At 45.3% G+C, this 25,544-nt stretch overlaps 1 protein-coding gene, 1 non-coding gene and 1 pseudogene across 5 annotated transcripts in view; 2 read left to right on the plus strand and 1 right to left on the minus strand.

The window, feature by feature from the left end:
* Positions 1 to 25,544, minus strand: part of TTC7B (tetratricopeptide repeat domain 7B) — a 276,351-nt gene that overhangs the window by 217,512 nt on the left and 33,295 nt on the right. The window lies entirely within an intron of this gene.
* MIR7196 (microRNA mir-7196) lies at positions 3,835 to 3,889 on the plus strand. Its single transcript, NR_128382.1, has one exon. It is a non-coding gene; the product is annotated as a microRNA mir-7196 (primary transcript).
* LOC114679304 (small ribosomal subunit protein uS13 pseudogene) lies at positions 13,245 to 14,097 on the plus strand (annotated as a pseudogene).

Here is a 25,544-nt window from a genome sequence, read left to right on the forward strand (position 1 = left end):
TTAGATATATACCTAGGGATGGAATTAGACATACACCTAGGCTGGACCACGTGGTAACCTGTCTTGTTATATTATTTTTCATCTTCCTTCTAAAAATCACCTCTGCTATTTAACTGCTGAACTGCTGGGTCAAATATTAAGAATGAAAATGCAGAGCTGGGCACAGTGGCTCATACCTATAAGCCTAGTGCTTTGGGAGGCCAAGGCCGAAGGATTACTTGGGGCCAGGAGTTTGAGACCAGCCTGTGTAACATAGTGAGAACCCCTCTTTAAAAAAAAAAATAATTTTTTTTTTAAATTAGCTGTGCGTGGTAGTGCACACTTGTAGTCCCAGCTACTCAAGAGGCTGAGAGGGGAGGACCGCTTGAGCCCAGGAGTTCAAGATTACAGTGAGCCATTATCATGCTACTGCACTCCAGCCTGGGCGAAAGAGCAAGACCCTGTCACTTAAAAAAAAAGAAAAAAAAGAAAATGTCTGGGCTTCTGACAGACCTGGATTCAAACCCTTGCTTCTCCATTTACCAGTTGGGTGATTTGCAGCAAGCTACTTAACATCACAGAGCCTCTGTTCCTCATCAAGCAAATGAACAAAACAGCACTTGTTTCAACTGACTATTAGAAGGCTCGGCCCAGTGCCTGGCATACCGTAAATACTCAATAAGTACTCTTATCAATATGATATTCTATGTGAATATACTAAAACCACAGAGGTGTACACTTTTAATGGGTGAATTTTACGGTGTGTGAATAATTTCTCAGTCAAGCTGTTATTTAATATATACATCATATATCATATTGATAATTTATACACAAATAAAGGGACAGCCTTTCCTGGGACAATAATAATCCTCCTCAATTTCTGTTGAGGGGTAGCTGAAAAATGCAGAAAAGCATCAAGAAGACAATCACAACCACTCATATTCCCACTGTTCAAAATCAAACACAGTGCACATTTTGGCACAGACCCACAACCTTACTAACACGTGATGCTTTGTAATTTTGGTCTTGGTTCTAGTTTCCTTCCTAAGAAGAGGGGACTCATCACACCAGTGATGAGTAAGTGTAGCCTCTGGGGTCCCCAACTATAACAAGGAGTGAGAGCAGCCAGTGAACAGGAGTCCTGCGCTTGCTCCATTCCACAAATTCTCGCTAGGCACCAACTGCAGGCAGGATTTTGGGCTAGGGATGGGCTTCACAGAACAGGACTCTGCCCTTAAGAAATTTCTTTGTCCTTGAAATTTCACCTCTAGTGGAAGACAAAGATGTCTTCTTTTCTTTTCTTTCTTTCTTTCTTTTTTGAGATGGAGTTTTGGTCTTATCATCCAGGCTGGAGTGCAATGGCACGATCTCGGCTCACTGCAACCTCCACCTCCCGGGTTCAAGCGATTCTCCTGCCTCAGCCTCCCGAGTAACTGGGATTACAGGCGCACGCCACCACACCCAGCTAATTTTTTGTATTTTTAGTAGAAACGGGGTTTCACCATGTTAGCCAGGCTGGTCTCAAACTCCTGACCTCAGGTGATCTGCCCACCTCGGCCTCCCAAAGTGCTGGGATTACAGGCGTGAGCCACCGCGTCTGGCCGAGAAAGATGTTTTCAAAAGTATGTTAAAAGGCCGGGCGCGGTGGCTCAAGCCTGTAATCCCAGTACTTTGGGAGGCCGAGGCGGGTGGATCACGAAGTCAGGAGATCGAGACCATCCTGGCTAACATGGTGAAACCCCGTCTCTACTAAAAATACAAAAAAACTAGCCGGGCGTGGTGGCGGGCGCCTGTAGTCCCAGCTACTCGGAGGCTGAGGCAGGAGAATGGCGTGAACCCCGGAGGCGGAGCTTGCAGTGAGCCGAGATCGCGCCGCTGCACTCCAGCCTGGGTGACACAGCCAGACTCCGTCTCAAAAAAAAAAAAACAAAACAAAACAAAACAAAAGTATGTTAAAAATGCAGTGACTGAGACAGACATGGTATCACGGAAGAATTAAGAACAAGCACCTCAGTCGACCGGAACTAAAGCTCCAGCCCTCTGAGCTTCCTCTGGACTCTGAGTCTCTGCTTGCTTCCAAAAAGAGAACCAATGAGGAGCTAACACAAGCAACATTAAATATGAATATGGGTCAGTGGCAATAAAAGGGTTCTTACTCTTCTTACACGGTCTAAATATAAACAGGAAGCTTTGACCAGCAACCTGAGATGAGCGGCCACATGCAATACACCCATCCAGTCGCCCACCATGAGCAGAATCCAGGATGGGAAGAGGCTGAAGAGATCATGGAGTCAGAGACAAACAGCTAGCAGAAGGCCTAACGTGGTGGATCTGCACCAGGCCATGGCCCCACAGCGCCCCCTCACAACCCCTACTTTCACATTTCTAGGTTTCCTACATAGGCAAAAGAAAGCACCCCGGAAAGCTCCCCTGAACCACCCCGTTCCCTCCACTCATGGACTTTTCTATAAAACTACTTTTTTTCACTGCACCCGAAGTGATCTCAAAGTTTCCAAAAATGAAAAGCAATCCTAGCGCAGTGGCTCACACCTGTATTCCCAACACTTTGGGAAGACAAGGTGGGAATATCACTTGAGCCCAGGAGTCTGGGGCTGCAGGGAGCTATGATTGCACTACTGCACTCCAGCCTGGGTGATAGAGCAGGACCCTGTCGAAAGAAAAGAAAGGGAAGGGAAGGGGAGGGGAGGGGAGGGGAGGGGAGGGGAGGGAAGGGGAGGGGAGGGGAGGGGAGGGGAGGGGAGGGGAGGGGAGGGGAGGGGAGGGGAGGGGAGGGGAGGGGAGGGGAGGAGAGGGGAGGGGAAGGGAGGGGAAGGGAGGGGAAGGGAGGGGAAGGGAGGGGAAGGGAGGGGAAGGGAAGGGAAGGGAAGGGAAAAAGAAAAAAAGAAAGAAAGAAAAGAAGAAAGAAAGAAAGAAAGAAAGAAAGAAAGAAAGAAAGAAAGAAAGAAAGAAAGAAAGAAAGAAAGAAAGAAAGAAAGAAAGAAAGAAAAGAAAAGAAAGAAAGGAAGGAGGGAGGGAGGGGAGGAAAGGAGGGAGGGAGGAAAGGGGGAAGGGAGAAAGAGAGAAAGAAAGAGAGAAAGAGAAAGAAAGAAAGAAAGAGAGAGAGAGAAAGAAAAGAAAAGAAAGAGAAAAGCAAAGCAAAGCAGATTCTCAAGGAAAAAAGATCGAGCTCTATCTTCTGTCCTGTCCTCTCTTTGCAAATGAGGAGATTCAAGCTCAGAGATGATTTGCCCAAGGTCACATGGGCAAATCCTGATCCAATGAGCTTACTACTACCACAGCAGGTCCACAGCAGTTGCCACACAGCTCCCAATAGACTGGAGACTTTTTCTGCCAGGGAAAAGGCAATGTCAGCGGTCACTTGTCTGTCCTACGGCTCTAGGATGCCACCTAGAAGATCATGGTCATTAGCAAATATCCAATTCATAAAGGCTGGGATTAGATCTCACTTTAAGACATGAATCTATCCAGAAACACTCCAGGAAAATCCTCCTCGGGTTTCCACAGTCCTTATGACCAGCGATTTTCGGTTCATGAAAAATAGTACGTACTTCAATTCCTGCTAAAGCAGGAAACACACCTTTACATCCTTTCTCTTTGTAAATATCCACGCATTGAATGTTTAACGTATTAAATGCTGTCAGCGTCTACAAGAGTCTCTATAGATGTGGTCCCAGAAAACAATAAAGGGGCACATCGGTGAAGGCTCTGCTGCTGCCTGGGAACAGCCAGGGCGTGTGAGTGTGAACGCCTCCCAGAGAGCTCGGCTTGGTGAGTCCCTAAGGAGGCTCACTAATAGGAGGTTAATCAAGAGGGTTGGCAAGTTTGCCTTTCTTCTCCATCCCTGAACTCGAGCTGAATCGCAGAATCAGCTCGAGTTCAGGGGCTGCAAATGGTCAGCCGGCCCTGGGGGACCACTGTCCCGGGGGCCGCGGCAGGAACCAGTCCTGCCTTCCTGAGGCTGCACCAACGCAGGACGCATGGTACGGGCTCCAGGACCGCCGGGCGGGGCGGGGCGGAGCGGGGTGGGGGGGGGCGGGCGAGCGCGCGAGGAGGGGCGGGGTGAGACGGGGCAAGAGCGCGGGGCGGGGCGAGGGCGGGGAGAGCAGTGGGCGGGGCGGGTCGCGAGCGCGAGGTGAGGGGAGGCGGGGCGGGGCGGGACGCGGGGCGGGGCACGGCCCCAAGGCCGACCCGGCCGAGGACGCCCGGAGCAGTTTTGCGCATGCGCGGCCGTGGCGCTAGGCTCTGCTAGTACGCGGCTCCCGCGACCCCTGGCGGCGGCTGCTGAGGCGCTGCGGGACGACCTTGGGCGGCAGCTGGCAGCGAGTCCTAGTTGATGTGGCCCAGAGTTAAATAACCTTAAGAGGTCCCAAGACTCGTTCACAGGTGGCTAAACGCAAACTAAGGCACCTCCCAGCACACCAGGATAGACGTGTCCTCCTTCAGTCCGGACTTGGCGGAATGTGTACCTGGGAGCCCCTCCCCAAACGACCTGCCAGCCCCAGTCCAGGAAGCAGGCACCCCTCACTCCACCTCTCCAATGGGAGCACTATCCCTGTCTCTAGCTCTAGGGTTGTTGTGAGGATAAAGGGAGCTAAAGGACAAGTGCTTAGAACAGTGTCTAGAAGGAATGCTGTAATTATTATTAATAATTTATTGTATTTTACAATTCCAGAACCTGGCACACAGTAGGCACTCAACAAACCAGTGGGCCCTGGAGGGCAGCTGCCTGCCTCTGCCTGGTTCAGGGGAGGCCCAGCCAGGCGGGCCCCAGGTTCCTTCCTGCTCTTCTGCCCCACTCCGACCCACTCCGGAGAGCCACGCTCTGAGCCGCACATGACTCTCTCCTCCACAGAACAATCTGTGCTCTGCTCCCGCCCCCGAGAGAGTTCTGAGCTTTCCAAATATGGATGCTTTTTACATTCCCAAAGCATCACGAACATTTGGGAGAAGAAAATGAACACCAGACATGGTTTGGAAACGACGGAAGCCAAGGGATGGGTGATAGTGGAACAAGAACTGTACTTGGAGTTTGAAAATATAAAACACGAGTCTGGACTAGGAGATGTCTTACAACCTCACTAGGTTTGTAGCAGTCTAGGCCCCAAGGAGATCCTAGAAGTAAGCACCCAAACCCTAAGAATAAAAACTACAGCGGCCACCACCACACATTGCAGAGGCGAAAACTGCATTAAGGAGGCCCAGAGAGTCACCTGCTGTCAGAGGAAATGAGCAGTGGGAGGCAGTCCCTTGAGAGCCAAACAGCTTGAAAGTTGACAAATTGAGATGAACCAGCCCGTCGGTGAGTGCAGGCAGAAGAGGCGTTAGACACAAGAGTATTTGTTTTTATTTCAGGCCCAAACCAAAACCTATTTTCACCTGAAATGAAGTGGATCTCAGAATACACTAAGGTTGCCCTTTTGCTTAGGCACCTTGTGTGTTATTCAGCTAGAGTTTATCTTCAATAGTGTGCCCCTGGATGCCAGGGCAAAATGTTAAAGGATGGCCCTGTCACAGGCACCCCTGTGCAGCAGGCACTGTTGTCCCTGGCGCAAATGCAGGGAGATAAAGCAGGCAGCTTAGATATGACACAGCCTCAACACCCAACCCAGAATAAGCACTCACATATTTGCTGATTTAATGAATTAATAAATTACACAGTCTAGTTTGAGAGAGGCAAATGGCAGATGTGAAATAATTAAACAAAATCTGAATGCCAAATTAGATGGTACTAGCTATAAATAGAAGTGAAATCAGAGGATGGAGAGATTGGTGTGGACAAACGGGGCTGGAGAGGTCTGTACGCAACAACGGGTGTCACCAAGGGCGGACTCAGCACAGGGAAGAGAGGACTCCCAGATGGATGGAGAAGATAAACAGAGGTGGGGGGTTGGCCTGGCAGGGGTGAGAGCAGGTGGGCAAGGAGGCAGGCAGCCTGGAGCAGAGGATGGGTGGGATACAGCAGGACATGCAGCCAGCCTGCCAAGACTAGGACATATCCTCCACAGTCTGGAGAGGTGCACACCATACCTAGACCTGCCAGGGTTAGCAGGAGGACTTGAACTCGAGCTTCAAGCAATAAGGGAGAGAATAACTCTTTTTTTGAGATAACTAGCTCCTGAATATCAATATGAGTTTGTCCATGGTACATTTAAACCTCACATGGGCTTGTCCTGACACTCAGGCCACTATTTACACTCTTCACTACATTTTAACGTCACTTTAACTGAGAATGTAAATCCAGCACAAATGTCCAAATGCTCATGTATTTCAGGCACTGTAAACCCCAGGCTAAAGCTCTGTGTCATCGGCATCCCTCCACCCCTTCACTAGCCCAGAGCCCTGGGAGGCAAGCTGTCATGTTACTTGCTGGGGCCTTGCAGGGCCCAGCCTCTAGCCATGCCCTCCAAATGAGCTTCAGCCACTCCTGGGTTTTAACCAAGTCCTGCCCCTATACGCAGACCTATTCCTGAATCCTGACCAACAAACCAATAGCCTGGAAACCTTCATGCTGACCACTAGCCAAGAATTCCAATGTTTCCCCCAGGATAGCACCCTCTTGTGGACAAAGATATTTCACCATGTTCAGCCAACCCAGTATCTTCCCTCTACCCTCCAAGGAAAATGGGCTCCATTTCCTGAAATTGCCTTTGCAAAAATTGTAACAGTGAGAAAATTATGACAGTGAAAGAGATCTAAGTTATGACAGTGAAAGGGATCTGATCTAACCAACCCCTATCTTGCCATTAGCCCCCAAACTATGGTATTCCTGGACTTAGGTTAAGCTAACTTTGGGAGATATTTAGTTTATAGTTTAAAAGATAATAGCACTTCCCCAAAACTCAACTGCCTCTGTCAAGCTAGTGAAAGACCACCAGGTTAGGAGGATGAGAGGAGCCTGAATTCTGCTAAGGCATAAGTGATTACCAGCCATTGTTCCAGAGGTCACAAGATTTGCAACTTCCCCAGTTACTCCTGCAGATAACATCACTACTGTAGAATCTAAGATTGGCCTTTTGAGGTATCTCTTCAGGTTTTGGCATTTCTGACAACTAACAGCCCCACCAGATCCACCACAGGGTCATGCTTTGTGGCCCCACCCAGAAGCGGGCTCAGCACATGAAGACCATTTTTCACACCCCTATGATTGTATCCCCAACCAATCAGCAGCACCCATTCCCGTGCCTGCCAAACTATCCTTGAAAAACTCTAGCCCCGAATTTTCAGAGATTGATTTGATTCATAACTCCATCACCCGTGTGGCACAGCCAGCCTCATGTCAATTAAACTCTTTATTGCAATGCTGTGGCCTTAGTGAGTTGGTTTTGTCTGTGCAGTGGGCAGGAAGAATGCAATGGGCAATTACACTCCTGCAGTTTTCACTTGGTTTAACAACATCATTACCTGCCCAGTGAGCTAAACTAAAAATTTCACTGTCATGTGGATTCCTCCCTCAACCACCTTCCCATACAACTCCCAACACACACAGCCTATCTCTCTGGCCTACTGCTTCTCTTTCAAATGACTCTGGATTCTGACTTGCCTGCCCCTGCCATGGCTCAGCACTTTGTACTTGGAATCTAGGCTTTTGCAATACCTCTGATACCTGTCAGAATCCAGTTAGGATAATGAAAACACTCTAGTTCTTTCAAACAAAGGGAATTGAATGTATGGAATTGTCTGCATAGGAGATGAAAGAGATAAGAGGCCAAACAGGATGGTTTTGTACCCCAGAATTCTGAAATAGCAGGAAGCACTAACATCCCTAGGACTGGAAAGAACATGGGGAGGAGGTAGAGTCTTAAGAGCTCAGAAGCTAGGGCCATAGAGAGCCAAAACCCAGAGGAAGCTCCCTAATGGGCACTAAAACTGACAGGAGCAAGGTTTCATCTGACAGGAGCTAGGACAACTGAATAGACATCATTGCTGGCAAAGGTGCTGCCTGAGGCAGACAGAAATACCCTGGCTTATCTCTCTCTTCCAGTTTCCTACCAGTGCCTCTTCTTGACCAAACCCAGGCAGAAACCACTGACTTGGGCACCTGGGAAACAGCCTGCCGAATTCAGCCCACTGAAATGCAGAACAGAGAAAGGGCCCAAAGCCAACTAACCCCCTTAACCAGTCTCCTTTGCTAGAATCTTTCATTCCTTCTAATCTATTCTCCACTCTGTGCCAGAAAGATCTTTCTTGCTTAAAAACTTAATTAAGTCATTCCTCCTGCTTAAAACTTGGCAGGGTCTGGCAGTTTCCTGGCAGAAAAAATAGGACTTATCCACCAGGCTGATTTTGTCAATCAATTGCAAATATAGGAAGTGTTGCTTCCCTTGACTATGACATGTATCGGGTTTGCTCTATAACATGACATGGGCTCCTATTCGAAGTATTGCTATAGAACAGAATAGAGACTACTCCTCAAAGCCATCACCCCTGAAACTGGGAAATGACTAAAGATAACTACTTTTGAATCAGGGTTGTTTGCCATGATCAAGAGGCTAAGGGCTCCAGTGAAAACATACCAGACAAAAGAACAGAGAGAGCAAGTAAAGTCTATTAAAATCAATTAAAACAACAGGGTAACTAGAGATTGAATTAGCAATCAAACAACTTCTACAAAGCAAAGCCCAGGCTCAGATGGCTTCCTTGGTGAACTGTACCAAATACTTGAAGAACTACCAACAATTCTTCAGGAACTCCTCCAAAAAGCAGAAAAGGAGGGAACACTTCACAACTCATTCTATGACACCAGTGTAACATTGACACCAAAACCAAAGGCATCACAAGAATACCACCAATATCTATTATGAATACAGATATTAAAACCCCCTACAAAATATTAGGACATGGAACCTAGCAACGTATTAAAAAATCATATACCATGACCAAATGGGATTTAATTCAGGAATGCAAGATTGGTTTAATATATGAAAATCATTCAATGTAAAACACCATATTTAAAAAATAAAGCACAAAAATTACATGAATACAATAAAAAAATTAGACAGTGTCTAACACCCTATAATGATAAAAACACTCAACAAACTAAAAATAGAAAAGAGCTTCTTCAAGTTGATAAAGGCTATCTATGAAAATGCCACTGCTAACATCTTTTTTTTTTTTTTTTTGGAGGCGGAGTCTCGCTCTGTCGCCCAGGCTGGAGTGCAGTGGCGCGATCTCGGCTCACTACAAGCTCCGCCTCCCAGGTTCACGCCATTCTCCTGCCTCACCCCCGCGAGTAGCCGGGACTACAGATGCCTGCCACCACGCCCGGCTAATTTTTTTGTATTTTTTTTAGTAGAGACGGGGTTTCCCCATGTTAGTCAGGCTGGTCTCGATCTCCTGACCTTGTGATCCGCTTGCCTCGGCCTCCCAAAGTGCTGGGATTACAGGCGTGAGCCACCGCGCCCGGCCCACTGCTAACATCTTAATGGTGAAAAACTGAATGCTTTCCCCCTAAAATAAGGATGTCCACTCTGGTCATTTCTAATCAACATTGTACTGGAGATACTAGTCAGCACAATTAGGCAATATAAAGCAACAAAGTCATCCAGATTGGAAAGGAAAATGTAAAATTATCTGTGTTTGCAAATGCCATGATCTTATATATTTTAAGAACCCTAAAGAATCCACAAAAACAATGAGTTCAGCAGGGTTAAAGGATACAAGATTAATAAACAAAAATGAGCTGTATTTCTATACCTTAGTAATGAGCAATCTGAAAGTGAAATTTAAAAAATAGTTTCACTTATAATAACATAAAAAAGAACACTGAGAATAAATTTAACAAAAGGAATGTAAGACTTGAATGCCAAAAAATCTACAAAACATTTTTGTTTTGTTTTGTTTTGTTTTTTGAGACGGAGTCTCGCTCTGTTGCTCGGGCTGGAGTGCAGTGGCTGGATCTCAGCTCACTGCAAGCTCCGCCTCCCGGGTTTACACTATTCTCCTGCCTCAGCTTCCCGAGTAGCTGGGACTACAGGCGCCCGCCGCCTCGCCCAGCTAGTTTTTTGTATTTTTTTTTAGTAGAGATGGGGTTTCACCGTGTTAGCCAGGATGGTCTCGATCTCCTGACCTCGTGATCCGCCCGTCTTGGCCTCCCAAAGTGCTGGGATTACAGGCTTGAGCCACCGTACCCGGCCTACAAAACATTTTTGAAAGAAATTAAAGAAGACATCCCATGTTCATGGATTGGAAGACCTGATATTGTTAAGATAGCAATACTTCCCAAATCAATCTACAGATTCAACACAATCCCTATCAAGTATTATTTCTTACACTAATTTACAACCTGACCCTAAAATTTATATGGAAATGTAAGCCAAAACAATCTTGAAAAAGAAGAACAAAGTTACAAAACTCATACTCCCCAAACTCAAAATGTACTACAAAGCTACAGTAATAAAGACAGTGTGGTATTGGCATAAGGACAGACATACAGACCAGTGGAATAGAACAGAGAGTCCAGAAATAAACACTTACATATATGCTCAACTAATTTTCAACAAGCATGCCAAGACAATTCAATGGAGAAAGAACAGTATTTTCAACAAATGGTGCTGAAACAACTTTCCACATACAAAAAGAATGAAGGTGGATGCTGACCTCACAAAAATATACAAAAATTAACTCAAAATGGATCAGACACCTAAATTTAAGAGTAAAAACTATAAAACACATAGAAGAAACCACAAGAGTAAATCTTCATAAACTTGATTAGGCAGTGGTTTCTTAGATACAAAACCAAAAGGACAAAAATAATAAAAGAAAAAGTGAACTGGACTTAATCAAAATGAAAAATGTTTGCATTTCAAAGGACATCAGAGTGAAAGACAACCCACAAAATTGGAGAAAATATTTACAAACCATATATCTGTAAAAGAAATTGTATTTAGGATATATAAAGAACTACTAGGCTGGGCGCGGTGGCTCAAGCCTGTAATCCCAGCACTTTGGGAGGCCGAGACGGGTGGATCACGAGGTCAGGAGATCGAGACCATCCTGGCTAACCCAGTGAAACCCCGTCTCTACTAAAAAATACAAAAAGCTAGCCAGGCAAGGTGGCGGGCGCCTGTAGTCCCAGCTACTCGGGATGCTGAGGCAGGAGAATGGCGCGAACCCAGGAGGCGGAGCTTGCAGTGAGCTGAGATCGCGTCACTGCACTCCAGCCTAGGCGACAGAGCGAGACTCCGTCTCAAAAAAAAAAAAAAAGAACTACTACAACTCGATAATAGAAAAACAAATAACCCAATTAAAAATGGGCAAAGAATCTGAATAGATATTTCTCCAAAGAAGATACACAAATGGCCAATAAGCACATGAAAAATTGCTTAATACCACTTATCATTAGGGAAATGCAAATAAAAACCACAATGAGATACCATTTCATACACTCTAGGATGGCTATAATCAAAAATACAGATAACAACAAGTGTTGATGAGGATGTGAAGAAATTAGAATCTTCATGCAGGTGGAGCTGCTCTGGCAAACAGCTTGCAGTTCCTCAAAAACTTACACTCAGAGTTACCACGTAATCCAATAATCCCACCCCTAAGTATATATCCAAGATAAATGAACACCCAAAATGTTTTGGATGGGATTATGCTCACCAAAAAACTTGTACATAAATGTTCATAGCAGCATTATTAATAATAGTCAAATAATAGAAACAACCTGCTGTCTACCAACTGATGAATGAACAAAATATGCAAAATGGTATATCCATACAATGTAATATTCAGCCACAAAAAGGAATGACACATGCAGCAACATATAAGAACCTTTAAAACATTATGCTAAATGAAAGAAGCCAGATACAAAAAGTAAAATGATTTCATTTATAAAAAATGTCTAGACCAGGCAAATCTATAGAGACAGGGTACAGATTAGTAGCTGACTAGGGCTATAGAGTTGGGGTGGGATTCAGGAAATGGGAAGTAACTGTTAATGGGTAAAGGTTTCTTTTTTGGAGTAATAAAAATTTTCTGAAATTGATTGCGGTGATGGTTGCACAACTCTGAATATACTAAAAACCACTGAATTGTATACTTTAAAGGGTTGAATTGTATGGTATATAAATTATATATCAATAAGTCTGTTATTTAAAAAGCTATAAACAGAATTCCGGGAAGATGGTGGACTATGAAGCACCAGGAATCTATCTTCCCCCATAGACAACTATTGTACTGGCACAATCTGTTCAATATAACTATTTTGGAACTCTGGGGTCTCTTGAAGGCTTGCAATTTCCAGGGGGAAATCTTGATGGTAAATTGCAGTTAATTTCAGCTCTCAGCATAGTAGAATCTGTGAACACATTCCTAGAGAAGCAAATATGAAGCTTGCAGGAGCTAGGGTGGGCAAAGAGCACCCTCTCCTCCAAATATTGGGTATCTGTGTTCTGATCACTGACTGTTGCTTCTGATCACAGGGGTGCAGACAAGAGGCAGCAGCCATTGTTGCTGCACCTCCCTTCATTATTGCAAGCCACCCCACATACATCAACAGAAGTGACATCCAGAGGATTTAAAGGGCCAGTGCCCTTCCCCCCCAGCCTCATTTTTCTCTTTTTCCTTTTTGAGAGCCAGACATTTGAGACTAGAGCATTTAAAGGCAACTACATACATGGGGAAAATTAGATGGTTGACCATGCATGCCCATGGAAAGGCACAGACTCAGAGAAGACCTAAGAAGACCTCAAATATATACCCCAGGCTGATCCTTGGCACAAAGACAGCCTACAACACTTTTAAAATAAACAAAAGCAGCAAACCCTGAGGAACAGGGAGAATCCAATTTCCAGAGTTACCACATTATTAGATTCAAATGCCTATTTTTCAATAACAACAAAAAAATCACAAGGCACACACACAAAAATGGAAAGAGCAGCCCATTCAGAGGAAAAGTATATATCAACTGAAACTGTCCTTGAAAAAGACCTGGGCCGGGCGCGGTGGCTCAAGCCTGTAATCCCAGCACTTTGGGAGGCCGAGACGGGCGGATCACGAGGTCAGGAGATCGAGACCATCCTGGCTAACATGGTGAAACCCCATCTCTACTAAAAAATACAAAAAGCTAGCCGGGCGAGGTGGCGGGCGCCTGTAGTCCCAGCTACTCGGGAGGCTGAGGCAGGAGAATGGCGTAAACCCGGGAGGCAGAGCGTGCAGTGAGCTGAGATCCGGCCACTGCACTCCAGCCCGGGTGACAGAGTGAGACTCCGTCTCAAAAAAAAAAAAAAAAAGAAAAAGACCTGATGGCAGATCTACCAGACAAAGAAATAACCATTTTAAAGATGCTCAAGGGACTGAAGGAAGATGTTGTGAGAGTCAAGAAAATGATGTATGAACAAAATTGAAATGTCAAAAAGGAGACAGAAAACCTAAAAAAAAAAAAACAATAAGAAATTCTGGACAGGAGGCCTGCATGCCACCGCTTGTGCTGTCGCCATGTCTCTAGAGATCCTGAAAAGTTCCAGCATATTTTGCAAGTACTGAACACCAACATCAATGGGCGGTGGAAAACAGGCTTTGCCATCATTGCCATTAAGGGTGTGGGCCGAAGATATGCTCATGTGGTGTTGAGGAAAGCAGACACTTGACCACACCAAGAGGGCGGGAGAACTCACTGAGGATGAGATGGAATGCAGAATCCACGCCAGTACAAGATCCCAGACTGGTTCTTGAACAGACAGAAGGGTGTAAAGGATGGAAAATATAGCCAGGTCCTAGCCAATGGTCTGGACAACAAGCTTCATGAAGACCTGGAGCGACTGAAGAAAATTTGAGCCCACAGAGGGCTGCGCCACTTCTGGGGCCCTCGTGTCCAAAGTCAGCACACCAAGACCACTGGCCACCGTAGCCACACTGTGGGTGACTCCAAGAAGAAATAAGTCTGTAGGTCTTGTCTGTTAATAAATAGTTTATATATCAAAAAAAAAAAAAGAAAGAAAAAGAAATTCTGGGCTAGGTGCAGTAGCTCACACCTGTAACTGCAGCACTTTGGGAGGCCAAGGCAGGAGCACCGCTTGAGCCCAGGAGCTCAAGCTTACACTGAGCTGTGATAGTGCCACAGCATTCAGGCCTGGGTGACAGAGCAAGACCGTGTCTCAATAAAAAACAGAAGTGAAATTCTAGAGCTGAAAAAGTACAATAAGTGAGATGAAAAATTCACTAGAGGGCTTCAAGGGCAAACTTGAGCAGGCAGTAAACTTGAAGACAGGACAATAGAAATTATCAAGAATAAGTGCTATGGTTTGAATGTGTCCCATAAAAAGGATGTATTGAAGACTTAATCCCCATTGCAACAGTGTTGGGAGGTAGGGCCTGATGAGTGGTGACCATACCATGAAGACAGAGTGAGTGATTAATGCCATTATCTTGGGAGTGGATTCATTATAAAAGAGGAAGTCCAGCCTTTTCCTTCTTTCTCTCACCCTCTCACCTTCCACCATGGGATGATAAGGCAAGAAGACCCTTGCCAGATGCTAGAACCTTCATATTGGACTTCCTAGCCTCCAGGAATGTGAGAAATAAATTCTTTTCTTTATAAGCTACCCAGTTTCTAGTGTTACATGACAGCAACACAAAAATGACTAAGACATTGAAGAACAAACAGAAAAAAAGATTGAAGAAAAGTGAACAGAGCCTGAGAAACATGTGGAACACCATCAAGAGAACTAACATATGCGTTGTGGGAATTATAGAAGGAAAAGGGAAAGAGAAAGGAGCAGAGAGAATATTTGAAGAAATAATGACTGAAAACTTTTGAAATTTGAAGAAAGATATTAAGTGAAAAGTACAGTTACCATTTACTGTAGTTTTTCAGCTCCAGAATATAAACATCCAAGAAGCTCAACAAACTCCAAATAAAATGAACTGAGAAAGACCCATACCAAGGCACGTTATAATCAAACTTTTGAAGGACAAAGAAAGAATCTTAAAAGCAACAAGAAGCAATTTGTCACATACAAGGGACCCTCAATAAAATTATCAGATTTCTCATCAGAAACATAGCAGGCCAGATTGCAATAGGCTGATATATTCAAAGTGCTGAAAGAAACAGACTCTTAACCAATGTATTAGTCCATTTTCACACTGCTATAAAGAACTTCCTTGAGCCTGGGTAATTTCTAAAGGAAAGAGGATTAATTGGCTCACAGTTCCACATGGCTGGGGAGGCCGCGGGAGACTTAAAATCATGGTGGAAGGGGATGCAGCCACCTTCTTTACAAGGCAGTGGGGGAGAGAGAGAGAGTGAAGGAGGAACTTCCAAACACTTACAAAACCATCAGATCACATGAGAACTCACTCACTATCAGAACAGCATGGGGAAAACTGCACCCATGAACCAATCACCTCCCTCCCTTAATACGTGGAGATCACAAATCCCTCACTCAACATATGGGTATTACAATTCAAAATGAGATCTGGATGAGGACACAGAGCAAACCATATCAACCACGAATCCCGTATCTGCCAAAGCTATCCTTCAAAAGTGAGAGAGAAATTAAAAAATTCCCAAGTAAACAAAAGCTGAGGAGTTTTTTTTACCACTAGAACTGCCCTGCAAGAAATGTTCACACAAGCCGTGCAAGGTGAAATGAAAGGACACTAAGCAATAACTCTAAGTTATATAAAGAACTAAGGATCTCAATAAAAGTGAATACATTAGCAATTATAAAACTAGTATTATTGTAACAATGGTTTGTAACTCCACTTTTTATTAACCACATGACTTAAGAGACTAATATATTTTTTAAATTATTACTCAAAAACTAGTATTATTATAACTCTGGTTTGTAATTCCACATTTTGTTTCCTATATAATTTAAGAGACAATGCACTTAAAAGAATTATTAGCTTTATGTTTTGGGGCATACAATGTATAAAGATATAATTTTGCGACATCAGTAATGGAAAGGGATGGGGATAGAGCTTTACAGGAATGGAGTTTTTGTATGTTAGTCAAGCTTATATACTTTTAAGTTAGAGTGTTAAACTTTAGGATGTTAAATGGAATCTTCATGGTAACCACAAAGAAAATAGCTAGCAAATATACACAAAAGGAAATGAGAAAGAAATTTAAACATTTCACTACAAAAAAAAAATCAACTAACAAAAGAAGACAATAATGCAGAAAGCAAGAGACAAAAAAGGCTATAAGGCATGTAGAAAACATAGCAAATTACAGAAGTAAGTCCCTCATCAGTACCTACTTTAAATGGAAATGGATTAAACTCTCCAGTCAAAAGATGGACATTGACAGAATGCATTAAAAAAACATGATCCAACTATATGCTGTCTACAAGAGACTCTAGATCCACAGACACAAATACATTGATAGTGAAAGAATGGAAACAGATATTTCAACTGGGCCAGTCAAAAGATGGAGATTGACAGAATGCATTAAAAAAACATGATCCAACTATATGCTGTTTACAAGAGACTCTAGATCCACAGACACAAATATATTGAAAGTGAAAGAATGGAAAAAGATATTCTGACTGGACAAAGTGGCTCACATTTCAGGGAGGCCGAGGTGGGAGAACTGCTTAAGCCCGGGAATTCAAGACCAGCCTGAGCAACACAGTAAGACTTCGTCTCTACAAAATAAAATTTAAAAATTAGCCAGACATGGTGGCATGAGCCTTTAGTCCCAGCTACTTGGGAGGCTGAGGCAAGAGTATCACTTGAACTCAGGAGGCTGAGGCTGCAGTGAGCTGTAATCACACCACTGTTCTGCAGCCTGGGTGACAGGGCAAGACTCTGTCACAAAACAAACAAACAAAAAGATATTCATGCAAATAGTAACCAAGAGAGCAGGGATGGCTATACTAAGATCCAACAAAACAGACTTTTAAATTAAAAAAGGTGTTGGGTGTGGTGGCATACTCCTGTAATCTCAGCTACCAGGAGGTTGAGGCAAGAGAGTCATTTGATGCTAGGAGTTTGAGACTATCCTGGGCAACATAGTGAGACCCTATCTCTACAAAAAATAAAAAAAATTAGCAGGGTTATGATGGTACACATCTGTAATTCTAGCTACTTGGCAGGCTGAAGCAGGAGATCTCTTGAGCCCAGGAATTCGAAGTTACAGTGAGCTATGATAGCACCACTGCACTCCAGCCTGGGTGACAGAATGAGACCTCATCTCTAAAAATACACAAATAAGAGACAAAGAAGGATGTTATATATTAATAAAGAGTCAATACAGTAAGAAGATATAACAATTATAAACATTTACATACGTAATTACAGACCATCAAAATAGATGAAGGAAAAACATCATATATTGAATTGAAGGGAGAAACAGAGAATTCTATAATAGTAGTTGGAAACTTCAATAATCCTCTCTTAAGAATGAATAGAACAACCAGGCCAGGCATGGTGGCTCACACCTGTAATCCCAGCACTTTAGGAGGCCAAGGTGGGCAGATCACCTGAGGTCGGGAGTTCAAGACCAGCCTGACCAACAGGGAGAAACCCCGTCTCTACTAAAAATACAAAATTAGCTGGGCGTGGTGGTGCATGCCTGTAATCCCAGCTACTCAGGAGGCTGAGGCAGGAGAATCGCTTGAACCCAGGAGGCAGAGGTTGTAGTGAGCCGAGATCATGCCATTGCACTCCAGACTGGGCAACAAGAGTGAAACTCCATCTCAAAAAACAAAACAAAACAAACAAGCAAAACAACCAGACAGAAATAAGGACATAGAGGACTTAACACAATAAACCAACTAGACCTAAGAGACATAAACAGTCACTCTACCCAGTTTTCTTCTCAAGTACGCATGGGACATTTTCCAGGACAGACCATGTGTTAGGCTACAAATTGAGTCAAAACGTGATACGTGCACACAATAGAGTATTACTTTCCCTGTAGATGAAAGAAAATTCTGACACATGTTACAACATGGATGAACCTTGAGAACACTGTGTTAAGTGAAATGTAGGCCAATCACAAAAAGGCAAATACCACATGACTCCACTTACATGAGGTACCTAGAGTAGGCAAAATCAGGCAGACAGAAAGTAGAATGGTGTCTGCCAGCAACTGAGGGTGGGAGGGGAATGGGGAGTTATTGTTTCATGAGTTTTTAAAAGGGAAAGAGTTCTGGAGATAGATGGTGGTGACAGTTGCCCAGCAATGTGAAGAATACATTTAATCCCACTGAACTGTGCACTTAAAAATGATGAAGATGGGAAATTTTGTTATACGTGTTTTACCAAATAAAATAAATTGGGGGAAAAAAGCTATAGAGTGTATTTATAATATGAAAACTGAAATGACCTAGATGTTTCATGGGCAGCTGTTTCAAAAATATTCAAAGGCCCGGCACCGCAGCTCACGTCTGTAATCCCAGCACTTTGGGAGGTCAAGGTGGGAGGCTCACCTGAGCCCAGGAGTTCGAGACCAGCCTGGGCAACGTGTCAAAATCCCATCTCTACAAAAAATTTAAAAATTAGCCAGGTGTGGTGGTGCATGCCTGTCGTCTCAGCTACTTGTGGGGGCTGAGACAGGAGGATCTCTTGAGCCCGGTGTGGGGGATGGAGGTTGCAGTGAGCCAAGATAGCGCCACTGCACTCCAACCTGGGCGACAAAGCAAGACCCCGTCTCAAAAAAAGAAAAAACCTCCATAAGGCACACCACTGCGCAGCCTTTAAAAACTATGTTTTCAAAAATATTTAATGATGTGGAAAAATAATTGTACATACATACACACACAGAGTGAAAAAAGAATATAAAATAGGATATAAAGCATAATCCCAATTGTATATAAAAATATTAAATATAATATATATAATGTGTGTGTGTGTATGTGTGTGTGTTTAACAGTGGTTAACCAGCTGAAGTAATAGTAGGGTACCTGATTTTATTTATAAATATTTTTAAATAAATATTAAGTATATATATATTTTTTTATTTTCCAAACAGCCTACACTCAATACACAGCTAAAGAATAAATGATCATTTTTAAATCAAAGGAATTGCATTCAGTGTTGGCTGGAATGAGAGGAGGCTGGTTCCTCACACTGCAGGTAGGAAAGGACACAGGTGCCCCGTTCTGCAGGGCAATCTGGAAATACCTCTCTCTGACCCAGAAACTCCACTGCTGGAAACCTCTCCTCGGGAAATCATTAAGAACAGGCACCTTTGGAAGGCCGAGGCGGGCGGATCACGAGGTCAGGAGATTGAGACCATCCTGGCTAACACGGTGAAACCCCGTCTCTACTAAAAAAATACAAAAAACTAGCCGGGCGAGGTGGCGGGCGCCTGTAGTCCCAGCTACTAGGGAGGCTGAGGCAGGAGAACGGAGGGAACTCGGGAGGCGGAGCTTGCAGTGAGCTGAGATCAGGACACTGCACTCCAGCCTGGGCAACAGAGCAAGACTCCATCTCAAAAAAAAAAAAAAAAAGAACAGGCACAAAGACCAGGCTGACAAGGTACTCATCACAGCCTCGTGTATAACAGTGAAAAGCTGAAAACAACCTACGTGTGCAAAAATAGAAGCTTTACTTAAATAGATTATACTTCATCCATACTATGAAATGTTATACAGCTGCTTAAATGTTGCAGAAATGTATCTACTGTCATGGAAAGTGTTTACAATCTATAGTGAAGTAGAAAAAGCAGTTCACAAAGCAGTATATATGGTATAATCCCACTTTTATAAAAAAAAATTCACACATATAGGAGGTGTAGAGAAGATCTGGAAGGAAATGAACTATAGTGTTAACAGCAACTGCCTTGAATAGATGGGGTAATGGATATCTTTATGTTCTTTTGATTAGTCTGCATTTCTGAATTTTATATAAAACACATGTATTTTGTCTATACTGAGAACAATAAGGCTGGGTGCACTGGCTCATGCCTGTAATCCCAGCACTTTGGGAGGCCAAGGCAGGAGGATCGCTTGAGTTCAGGAGTTCGGGACCAGCCTAGGCAACATGGAAAAACCTCATCTCTAGAAAAAACACCAAAAATTAGCCAGGCAGGATGGTGCATGCCTGTAGTCCCAGCTGAGGTGGGAGGATTGCTTGAGCCTGGAAGGCAGAGGTTGCGGTGAGCCGAGATCACAACAGCCTGGCAACGGAGCAAGACCCTGTTTCAAAAAAGTAAATAAATAATAAATTTTTAAAAAGAACAATAAAATAAAATTGTGGGTATGAAACAAGAGATCAATACCAGGGACAGCTAGAAGCACCGCTGGCTGGCTCAGCGAAGGAGCATGGCGGGCAGGGCCTTCAGGGACAGGAGGGGCAAGGCCATCACAGCCACCTGCTGCTCCCAGCCTCAGCTGTCCATGAGATCTGACTATTCAAATCCCCTTCCACTGACCTTGGATTTATCAGTGCAAAGCATCTTCCCATTTTCTCTTATTTAGTCTTCTCAGTACTCCTGTGAGAGCATTATTAGCTCTGTTTTGCAGATAAGAAAAGCCAGACTTAAATCACTCACAAATCACAGAACACAATCAAGGCTGAGCAGGTTATCTCACACCAGAATCGCATCAACCATATCCTCACTCACAATGAGTGATTACGCTCCCATTGACAGGCAGCTCAGTAAAGTGGAAAGAGTATGGATGTTGGAGTCCACAGGCCTTGCTTTGAATCCCATCTCAACTCTGAAAAGCAGCCTCTTAACCCCTCTGCAGGGAACGATAATCCTAGGGTCCAGGATTGTTCTCAGGATAAGCACAATCACGCAGGTAAATCACCGCACACCATGCCAGGCTCTCCATCAGCGCTCAATAAATGCTCAGGCACAGGGAAGCCCTGCCTCTCAGTGCGGCTGAGCTCTCCGGCAGCTGTGAGGTTAGAAATCGGCTTCCATAAATGGGACTAATGTTGAACTTCACGCAGTTTCCAATGCCCGGCTCTGGCACTGTCCCTGAGGCCAAAACAGACCGAGTTTCTTCCTCCAAGAGCCCTCTACACAGGTAAGGCCTGCTCCTCCACCCCTGGAGGCTGCTCTTCCCCCAAAAAGCCCCATTCCTTCAGTGTTGATCGGCCTCACGCGGTCTGCTCCCAAGGTCATCTCTAGTCCACAGTGACTCTCTCACAGAGCAGTCACCTGGCTGCTCCCCAATTTTCCCTTCTCTTCTTCCCTGCAGATGCTACCTCAAAGAAAAAAAGAAAGAGCCCTGGGCATATTTGATGAAAGGCTCAATGATGCTACCTCAAAGAAAAAAAGAAAGAGCCCTGGGCATATTTGATTCAGAGGAGCCACTGCTGTGGACATTTGTCATGGACACTGGACACTGCCCTTCCTCTGATCCCCCAATGGGACCAGCCCCTTTTCACCATGGTAACTGGATCAAGGGTGAGAATGTGATCCAGCTGGGGTGGAATAAGACACAATAAGAACCCGGCCGAGATGTCTGAGGATCACACCCAGGAGAATGAGAGTCTGGAGCTGCTCTGCTTACCTGCGGTCTGAGAGGGAAAGCGACAAGAGGGGAAGGGAAACAGAGAGGAAGAATCCATGTATTTGAGCCCTGAAGCCAGCTGCCACTGAAGTCAGTTTAAGCTGGGTTTTCTTTCATCTACAACTGAAAAGGCCCTAATGCATAGATTGTGGCAGAAACTAGAAAATGGATTTGCAGCATGGCTTGGGCGGTCAGCGCTGCATACACCGTTTACCCCTCTGCATATGCCTAAGGCAGGAGCTTAGGTCCTGCCCTCAGAAAGCCCTGTGGGATGGAGTTGTCGAGGCTGACTTGGATTTGCACTGCCCCCTCCACCCGCTCTGTGAACAGAGCACACCTGCTCACTCCATCTGCCTGCCAAGCATCTGGCTGGGGCTGGGCAGAAGGGATGATGTGGGTAGCTTCTCCAGCTGCTGCTGACTTCTATGTACTCGCCATCTTCCAACATCAGCAACAACTTTCCCTTCCCTAAGCCACACTCCAGGCCCCTGATCTTCATGTGATCTTCCCCTAAAGATTCCCCTGCTAGGCCAGGCGTGGTAGCTCACGCCTGTAATCCCGGCACTTTGGGAGGCCAAGGCAGGTGGATCAACTGAGGTCAGGGGTTCGAGACCAGCCTGGCCAACATGGTAAAACCCCGTCTTTACTAAAAATACAAAAAAAATTAGCCGGGCATGGTGGCACACACCTGTAATCCCAGCTGCTCGGGAGGCTGAGGCAGGAGAATCACTTGAACCCGGGAAACAGAAGTTACCGTGAGCTGAGATCGTGCCACTGCACTCCAGCCTGGGCAATAAGAGTGAAACTCTGTCTCAGGAAAAAAAAAAAAAAAAAAAAAGATTCCCCCTGTAAATGTATGGCTCCCAGGTCCCACTTCCTGATGGTCAAACCCTCCGCCTGACAAAGCAGATCCACTAAGGCACCAATGTATTCATGGAAAAAAGCCGGCCTCTCCCCTCTCCCCACAACCAGATGTTGTCACCTGGGGCATCTGAAGAGGCCAATCATTTGTGGTCAAACAAATGAAGAGGCCAATCATTTGTGGTAAGAATAAAAATAACACATTTGTTGATCTGCCGGGCATTGTGCTAAGTGCTTTACATGTATTCACCCATTCCCTGCACAACCCTGTAAGGTAGATATTATTATTATCTCCATTTACAGATGAGAAACAGACCCAGTGGGGTGAAAATAATTTGCCCAAGACCTTTTAGCTAATAAGTGGCAAAGCCAGAGGTCAAACCTGGACAGTCTGACCCCGAAGCTTCATGCCCTTAACCACTGCATGGAAGAGCAGTTGCCACCCCAGGAGCAGGGAGGAATGGAGAAGGTAAAGGAGCTCTGTAAAGCGCCCGACATGGTGCCGCCTCCTCCACCTGGGCACAGAGGTCACTCAGCTTGATGGAAAAATTTCCTACTAAGAAACATCCCCACATCTTGGTCCTGCCCTGGATTGTGTGGCATAGGGCAAGTCCCTTCTCCTCTCTGGCACAGTGTCCCCTACTGGGAAATAAAATGTCTACATGGGAGATGACTGTGCAGGCCCCATTTACTCTCTAGAGCCAGCCCTCTGCTTTGGTGCCATGCGATCTGGAAAGGAAGTTAACTCCCCTGCTGTTTCCAGGCCGCACTTTTAAAATTTTTAAATTTCCAGTTTTAAAATTTTGTTTTACTAAAAAGGGAACTGTTCATTTTGTCTCTTCTATTAATTATGTTTCTGTTTATAAAGCAGAGATAGGTGCTTACTTTCCTCTGTGTACGCAGAAAAGAAAGTCACAGAAAATGCTGAGAAAGCCAAACAGCCCTGTTATAGGAGGCAGCCAGTCAAGCACGAGCAGAGCAGGAGAGGGCTCGCGACATACACACACACACACACCAGAAATGTCAGGTGACCATCAGGTGATGGTCAGGCAGTTGTTAACCGTTTCTCTAAAATAATAATTGGTAGCAGCCTGCATCAGGAAAAAGCAGCCTCCCAGCAGATAGAAAAAACTCGAAATTGGTGATCAGCAGCTTCCCAACAAGCTCTCAGGAATTGGGCGAGTGGGCGCAAGCATGCGCACTAAGGGGCAAAATGGCGGAGTGTAACTGGTAGATGACCTTCTTCTAGGAATGCTAGATTGGCAAGGCAAGAACGCCTTAAGTGAGCATGCGTACAACTCCAGTCGTTTCTTACATAATTCTAATGTACTGTGCTATGACAGCATCAAATATGACTGACTCTGAATGGGTGGGTCCCAGGGGGCTTCAGAGAAGACAGCAATATGAGCTTGAAGGACAGAACTTACAAGAGGAAACTCGGCAAGGGTGAGGCATTAAAGTAGAGGAACCAAGGGCGGGAGTACAAATCTAGGGTATTCTCGAGTGACCTGAATGTTTTCTCCCTGAAGAAACCTTACCTGGCCTAGCTGAGTTCCAGTCCATATGCCAACAAAAGAGAGCAATTAGGAACATGGGCGTCAGACTGAGACCCCATTCTGCCACTTGGAGGAGAACATGGGCCCTAGAGCCAGTCTCTGAGGTCAAGTCCTGGCTCGACCACTTCCTAGCTGTAGGACCCTGGGCAGGTTTACCTAACCTCTCTGTGCCCCAGGTTTCTTTTCTGTAAAATGGAAAGAACAATGGTGTTGACCTCATAGGTGGTGGTAAAGAATGAATGAAGGCTGGGCGCGGTGGCTCACACCTATAATCCCAACACTTTGGGAGGCCGAGGTGGGCAGATCACCCGAGATCAGGAGTTCGAGACCAGCCTGGCCAACATGGTGAAACCCTGTCTCTACTAAAAAATAAAAAAAAATTAGCCAGGTGTAATGGTACACACCTGTAATCCCAGCTACTTGGGAGGCTGAGGCAGGAGAATCACTTGAACCTGGGAAGCGGAGGTTGCAGTGGGCCCAGATTGCGCCATTGCACTCCAGCCCAGGTGACAGAGTGAGACTCCGTTTAAAAAAAAAAAAAAAAAGAGTGAATACTGGGATAAAGGGCACCACACCTGGCGCGCAGGAATCTTTCAGTACACCATGGCCACTGCTACGCTTCTGCATAACCTTACCTCCTCTCATTTCTCTCTTCAGTAGATTTGGGGTTTGGAGAGTTAAAGAGACAGGAAATTCCCTAACATAGTGCTGGCCCATAGGACATTCTGGGAGCTGAACCATACAGTCTTCCGATGCCCAATCAGCAAAGGCTAACGCTGGCTGGCTAGGGGAAGGGACTCTATCTGAAAACCCTGACCAACTCAGACCTCAGGTCACCAGGGAGAAGTTGAGGTGACAAAGAAAGTATGTAGGTCAATCCCGCTGCCTAGGGCGTGTGCAGATAGAGGAGGGACCAACATTCAGAGAACCCCCTGGCAGCAGCCTCCCCTTAAAAATCCTCAGGGACCTTGGTGAAGAAAGAGAGCCAAGAATATTCCTACACAGAGCTAGGACCGAGGGCCTCTTGAACTCCTCAGAGAGCAAGCCTGTCTCTGGGCATCTCCATGAATTGGGCCCAAAATTGCCCTGTTAGTACAAGTCACTTCCAGTCCCTCACGGCCCACCCAACACTCAGCTTCAGCTGACATTTACATCGTGCTCACTATGTGCCGGCGCTGTAGAAGAATTTCATGTGTGCTCTCTCATGCAGTCCTGTGACAAGCCAATGAGAGCTTGATGGGCGGGGAAACAGGGGCAGAGAGAGGCTAGGGAACTTGGACAAGGCCCCAGAGCCAGCATGTGACACACAGAGTAGGACCCAGGCAGATGGTCAGGGCCGGTGCTCAAAACTATCCCTCTACACTACCTCTCACCTGGCCCACCAGGCTCTCCAGGGCCTGGAGCCCCCAGGCTGCCGGCCACTTCCTCTAGGCAGAAGTGACCTTCCCTCTCCCGGTACACATGTGACTCTACCTGCACTCATGGAAGTCAGAAACTAGCCAGACCCAGGTCTCCCGTGAGCCAGCAAGTGTCCCAAGAGCCAATGCCACAACCTCATGGGTAGGGTGACCACATATCACCCAGGACCAGGCTCAGGGCCCAAGTCGCCTGTCCTCCTTGCCCACCTTTCATGGCAGCCACAAGACTGAGCTGGCAGTGCCACCTGTAGACAGCCTACCTCCATTAAACTATCTCAGAACCAGTCCTA

Source organism: Macaca mulatta, chromosome 7 (assembly GCF_049350105.2).
Source record: "Macaca mulatta isolate MMU2019108-1 chromosome 7, T2T-MMU8v2.0, whole genome shotgun sequence".
Lineage (NCBI taxonomy): Eukaryota > Metazoa > Chordata > Mammalia > Primates > Cercopithecidae > Macaca > Macaca mulatta.